This window comes from Neopelma chrysocephalum, unplaced genomic scaffold, assembly GCF_003984885.1.
Source record: "Neopelma chrysocephalum unplaced genomic scaffold, ASM398488v2 Primary Assembly neopelma1_79, whole genome shotgun sequence".
Lineage (NCBI taxonomy): Eukaryota > Metazoa > Chordata > Aves > Passeriformes > Pipridae > Neopelma > Neopelma chrysocephalum.
The window spans coordinates 5059439-5066386 of NW_020897740.1; positions in this window are offsets into that span (position 1 = coordinate 5059439).

Sequence of the window (6948 nt, forward strand, 5' to 3'; positions counted from 1 at the left end):
TATCCCATTTGGTTGAAACCGGGCAACAGTGCATTATTATGGAGACAGTGATAAGCAGACAGACAGACAGACAAACAACACGGTCTCATATGCTGTATGTCCTTGGGAAACCAGGCTAAAAATAACACGGTGATGAATAGACCTTAACTGGGAGACGTGTCACAGGAGAGAGCTGGTGGAGGGTGGAACAACTGTGACTGTCCCATTGTTGTTTCACATGTCTGAATATCAGCAGCAGCCCCTTAGAATATTTCTGGTGATTTGCTCACTTGAAACAGAGCCTACAGATGTACCTCCTTATCCAGAGCTGACTGTTCTCAGTGAAAATTAACATCCTGGTAATTTTAAACCCTAGAAACCCCTGAGGATTCCAGCTGGGCTCGGATGGTGTCCAACAGAATCTTAATATTTTTTTATATATTTCCTCCTTGCAACTATACCAAAGATAATAATTATATGTTCTATTTAAATAAACATTAGGTATTGCTCTTGGTGCTATCAAAGCATTCATGTGAGTTCATGATCTCTGGGCTTCCTACATGAAGAGGTATTCAAGAGGTCTAACAGCAAGAAAGCAGAGGAGAAACTAAAACACACAATATTGCAAGGGAAATTGGCAGCATAAATGATTCTATGAAAAAAATTAGGGGCAGAGTTCACAAAAGAATAATTTTTTCTCTGATAGCTTAGCAGAAAATTTTGGAAAGAAAGTGAATGTAGATTGAAATGAAACAGCAAACAAAACTCTGCCCAAACCATTCTGACATTTCAAGCTGACTTGAAATGTTCTAGCTTCCTTTTTGGGCTATTCCGTTCTCTTGCTTAAATTTGAAATAAACCAGAAGTTTGTTTTATATATATATATATATTTTAATCTCAAGATTGTAATTTTCTTTGCAAACCTTTCCTCCTTCCATGTCGACAATCTTCTAAGAGTAATCAAAACAGTTTCCCTGACTTTAAATTTGCAAATTTGATAGCACAAAAGAAGTTCTGCATTCTTAGAGGCCTCTAGGATTTTGCAAATGTACATAAACTTTGAGTTGCTTAATGGACTAACATGAAATCTATTCTGATTTAATTTGATTTCTGATTCAGTATGTATACAGTAGCAAAGTATTGGAGACACGATTCCCAAAGAGAAGAATGTGTTTACAGACACATAGGTATTCCAAAAACAAGAATTAGTAATTACTTCCTATCAGAGAAATTAATTACACTGGAATAAGGCACATACGTCAGTGTGTGATAAAAAGAGAGCAAATGGGATGGTGTCATATTAAGGAGGAGTGGTTTATCCCTGAAGTTTCAGTTCCTGATGAAATTTTCAACAATAGAAAGAAACTGATTTTTGGAACAGTCAATATATCCATTAGCCATGGCTAAAGGTGCTTAAACTGCAAAACAAACAGGATTGGCAATGAGTTTTGTGGTAAATGTTCCTAGAACACAGTTTTCTCTTTTAGGTAGCTGACAGAGGAGCCACAAAGCTGTGGGAGCTCAGTGTCACTGCTTGGCAGCAGGGAAGGACCATGGGCCAGCTGGGCCAGCTGGGGTCAGCCCAAAAGCACAAAGGCTCATGCAGTAGCTGGAAGAGTGGAGATGGTTTTGCACAGATGTAGATTGTAGCAGAGCTCAGTGTCCCTGGCCAAATGTAAAACTTGCAGAGATTCCTCGTGTGTGTGGTTTCTGTATCAGTGAGAGCACATTAATTCAACATTTGGACTTTTATGGGTCTCAGTTACTTCTGCTCCATTGTTCAAATGGGAGTAGATGAGAGATGGAAGCAAATACACCTCCAACAAAATCTATTCGTACTGATGTTTTGCACTTCCATGGATCCCATCCAGAGGCTGAAAAAGATTTGAAGATTCAGGAGAGCTAAGCTCCACAGTCCTTTCCTGATCAAAACAAATTACACTGACTGCATTTGACAAAAGGAGAATATAAGATCCTTGTACAATGACAAACATTAGCAGAACAGGCTGCTTATTGTTTGTTGATGATACACTCAGAATGTACAATTTCGTGGAATGGGCTACAGGTATAAATAGGAAACCTGTCCCCAGAAAGCTGCTCTCTTCTCCTCTGCCCCTCGACCCCTGTCAGTCAGCCCAAGTCCATCACCAGTGCTCCTCCTGGAGTCTCAGACACAAAAGAAAGCAACTTACTCCACAACATTCCCTCTGTGCTGAAAGCATCTTGAGAGGCACCTTTCTAAGAGTTTGAAAGGGACCTGGCAGGGTGGTGCTATCTAAACCTATTTAATTCAAAATGGGAGGGAGGTACCTGATTTCATTTTGCTTCCCAGAAAAGGGAAGCAAAAGAGCCTTAGTCGTGAGCTCTTATTTGAATTACCTATTCATATTTCCAGGTGCTGAACTACCCATATACGTTGTGCACACTGAGATAGAAATAGAGGCTTTTGGACATGCTGGTTCTTTAAATATGCAGCCAGGAGATGACATTCCCCTGGGCAAAATCATCATCCTGGGAATCCTGAAGATGCTGGGTTTGGGCAGTGTACACAGTGCACTCATCGCTGGCTCTAATATTTACAACCACATAGAACCATACGTGACTGGCTCTCACACAAACATGTTTTGAAAATCCCCTCTTGCTGTCTCCTGATTTGGGCTCATTTATCCAAGGAGAGCTCCCTCTCTTCCCATGCATGCAGCTATTCCATATAGGAGTGTTTGTGTGTTCTGCCCAGCTGTATGTGCTTGAATACGTTGCCAGACAGAGCCATTCCAATGAAATCATTGGACTGTTATTTGGAAGGCTGAAATTTCACCCACTTCATAATTTATTTTACTCTCTCCAGAGCCAGTCCATCACTTACCCACTGGAATGTGTTGCCAGCTGTCACAGCACACTAATACTTGTTGGCTAGAAAACTTCAAAGTCTGGTAAGCTGTCCCAGTAGGGAGGGGGGAAAAAGTTGGCTGATGGGTTTGGTGTTTCTTCACAACAACTTACTCACTTGCTTACCAGGCGTGCACAAATTCCTGTTTCCCATACACTGCAACAGCCAAACAAGAGCAGAAACCTGCCTGCTGTCCCTCATCCCTGCCAGACAGGACCCATGAGTCTCTCACAGGACTTGACATCTGTGGGAATGGGAGCAACTTCCAGTTTTTGTGTCTCTTTGCTGATGTAGGTGTTATTTTATTATTTTATTAGGTGTTATTATGTTATTAAGTGTAATATCCCATCTCATCTGGAGAGAGTCTTTATCTGAATCAGAATAAGTGGAGAATCACAAATGGGAAAGACAAATAAAGAAACTGTCTCTAAGTCAGCCAAAAGGGTATTTTTGGTGGTGGGCACCTTAGTTTTCCAATCAGTTTAAGCTCTGCTTGTACCTTTGGACTGTTTCTTCCATTTTAGATGTTCTCACCATCCTTGTTTTACAGAGGAGCATTTGTTGTCATAGTCTGCTTGATAGTTTGCAGGGATTGTCGTGATGATGGTGGCAGAGAGGCTTTTGTCTCTGTGCATGTATTTTCCTCTCAGTATCATGGGAACATAGTTTATGAGCAACAGAAGGATTTGGAAATGAATGCCACTAATGTGACGGAATGCAGAGTTTGTAGCAAAGTTATTTATTACAAAGCCAAGGGGAACATGGAAGGCTTTTCTTGTAGCCCTTATGTCTGCAGGGAAGGGCAGTCTTTGGAGCCTTTGTGGAACTCATTGCTACCTTTGGACTGGAACTGATGAGAAGGAGGATAGGAAGGAGGGGAGCGAGGAGGTTTTGGAGAAGGGACTGTGTCCTTTCAGGAGCTGGAGCCCTGGGTGAGCCAACTATTTCAGGCACACTGATAGACCTGTTTAAAACCAGTCCTGTTGTTCATCCTTCATTCTCCTGCTGCTCCAGAGAGATTTGGTCAAAATCAGGCATTCCTGCTGTAACTCCAGAGCTTTGATCTTACCTCAACTGTATTTTCATGAAGGGGGCTGATAGGAAACTGTTGGCCTTCATTTGTGATTTTCAGAAGATTAATGGTAACTGGTCACCACCTCATTTATTTGCAATTGTAGCATAAAGGGAGCACTGATTTCATCAAAGGAATTGGCAGCAGGTTATATGTTACACATAATCTCCACCAGCTGCAAATGCAGCTATCTGATATCTTGTACTTCAGTTGCGCGATGATATCTGTCTTCTTCCTTTACTGTTTTTCTTAGATATTAATATTTCTAAGTACTTTTCCCCCCCAAAAAAAAGAGAAGAGAGAGAAAATGAACCCATTTCCTCCCCCCTTGCCATTTCCATCTCAGTGTATGAGGACCTGTTCTTTTCCCCTTTGACCATCACTTTCTGTTTCCTTTGTGCAATCCTCCCACTCAATCCCTTTTGCAATTTGAGAAAGGACTCATTTCCAGGCTGCAGTTTTCTAAGTGCCGTTCTTTAGTGGTTAAATCTCTGAGCTTGCTTTGCTCTTTTTCTATGAAATATGAAATATACCAGTCTCCTACTCTTGTCTGAGCCATCAAAGGGTGTCATCATGACATCAAAACATTGCATCAGTTGGCTGAATTTCTTCATCTTTTATTAATTTCAATATATTTGCTTCCTTTTCATATGTTGTCAAGAGCCATGTTTACCTTTTTGTCACTTTAAAGTGGTACACAGTGCTTTTAGTTTGGGGAGGAAGGAAGGAAGGAAGAAGGAGGAGGAGAAGGCATCCTTTCCTCTCAAAAGAGGCCCCATGTTATTTCTGAAATATTCTGAAGTATTTCTGTTATTTCTGGAGGTATTTCTGAAAGCCTGATTCCATTTCTGAAAGCCAGAGTATTTAATGGCTGGGCTAACACAGGTGGAGGCTCATCACAGTGATGGGACTCTTTCAGGGGCTGCTTTGCAAAGTGGTGTCTATTTTTAATATCACTGCACATCTGTGTTCTTGGGGCTTGTTATTCACTAGCGGGAGGGAAGCAAAGAAAGGATGAGTGGATACAGCTTCATCCTGGCAGGAGTGGTAATGCATGTCAACAGGGCCAGGCAGCACTGGTTAAGCAAGCTGTGCAGTTTTGTTCCCTTTACAATTATCCTTGGTGAAAAATGTTTCTTTTGCTTATTTTGAAGAGAGCTTAATTCTTTCTTTGCAAGCTGTGAATGCCTCTAGTCCATTTAAAGACACCTTAGTGCAATGCATTTTTTCTGACTCGGTTGTACCTTGGCCACTGAAGGACACAGGACAGAGATGATGGATGCAGTGCTTGTTCAGAGGCTCCAAAGCCATTCCTGCCTATCATTGCCTCCATGTTAACAGGAGGCAGGAGAAAGTGGAGGTTGTAGGCACTGATTGATCATTTCATTTCCTTCTTAGTGCCCATCCTATGCTTTAAACGCCGGCAAATCCCCAGCACAGCAGACAAAAAAACATCAGAGAGAAAGGTTCCTGCATATCCCAGGAATTTCATATGCAACACCTGCAGTAGAGTTTTCTTGGATGGGTCCTACCAGCCAGTCCCTGCTCAGGTGTGGCAGTCCTGCAAAAGCCATGTGGTTTTAAGTTGCTGACAGTGGCTGCTGAGACTCCTCGAGACTCTTCCATCTTCAGCATACCATGCCTAACTTTAAAAAAACCCAAGCAGTGAACCCACAAGCAGATGAAGAACAGAGCTGTGTATGTCATGTGCTCCACACCAAAAAAAACGTATTGAGGAAAAGAGAGAACACATTCGGATCAGCTAATTATTTAATTTTGTTCATTTCAACAACTTTTGCTAAAGATTATGGAATTGCACACTATGCAAACAGGCTGTGGATGAAGGCAAGACAACTCTTTGTTTGGGCATGACAATCCAAACTGTTGTATCTGCTCTGACAGTATGAATTTGTACTGTTGTGTTTACTGAAATATCGCACGCCCATTGGACTGGATGCAAAACAGTGTTTTTCCAAATATTTGACAAATGCAATAATTTATTTTTACATGCCCCAGAAGTCATAATTACATTCCAGTCTTACAGAAGAATACTCTCTATATCCTCTTGACTCTCCCAAACATAATCTGTTCAGTATCAGGCTTTTAATTCTGCGTTGGGAGATAGCCATTTGGCTGATACAGCCCTGAGAATGTCTGGATAAATGTCTGGATAATTTCAGCTTGAAATTGCTCTGAAAGCTATTTGCAGCCCAGTCAGAGAGATTTCAGCCTGCGCTCAAATACTCTGGACCCTCAGAACACGATCAGAGCAAATGGGCCCCAGTGTCTGACAGAGCTATTAGGTCACGGGGCAGCGGTCATCTGGATGGTCTTTTTGTGGAAACTGGAGAACTGTGGTATGTTTAATGCTACACCAGAGCTATGCCATCAGGGAGGGCTTCAGCTGCCCTTTTTCCTGCCTCCTCAGTGTCTGTCAGAGAGCAGCTTCTGGAGTTTATTAGTTAAGGCAAAACTTAGATATTTAATATAAAGCACACCTATCACTTCTGTCTTTCTCACATCCTCCACAAAAGGCTCACAGACAATTTGAGTATTTACCTTAAATGGGACACCTCTTGGAGGATGAATACCACAAGAATATTGGATGTTGTCTGTGCTTTTTTCTTTTTTTTTCTTTTCAATTTGGGGATGAAGCCTTATGTACACATGGTATTTCAGATCTCATTGATTAGCAGCTGGCAAAAAATTAGCTGCGTGACAATGAATGGCTAATCAATCAGCACCACTGAAGGAAATGCATCTCATCTTATAGCTCTAAAATGTCATTTCTTTTGACATTTACATATCAGCTTTTAAAATTCATGCACTACCACGGTCTTGGGAGGGCTTTCCTTTCCTGTGGATTTTTTTCCTTTGCTTCTGGGTTTGAGTGGGGGAATTTGCTATTCAGGTGCTTTTACCATACTGTCATGGTCATTTAGGAAGTTCATCTGGAAAAGACTGAGTGCCTGCCCCCATCTGCATCACTCAATGTCTGGTCTGAGGG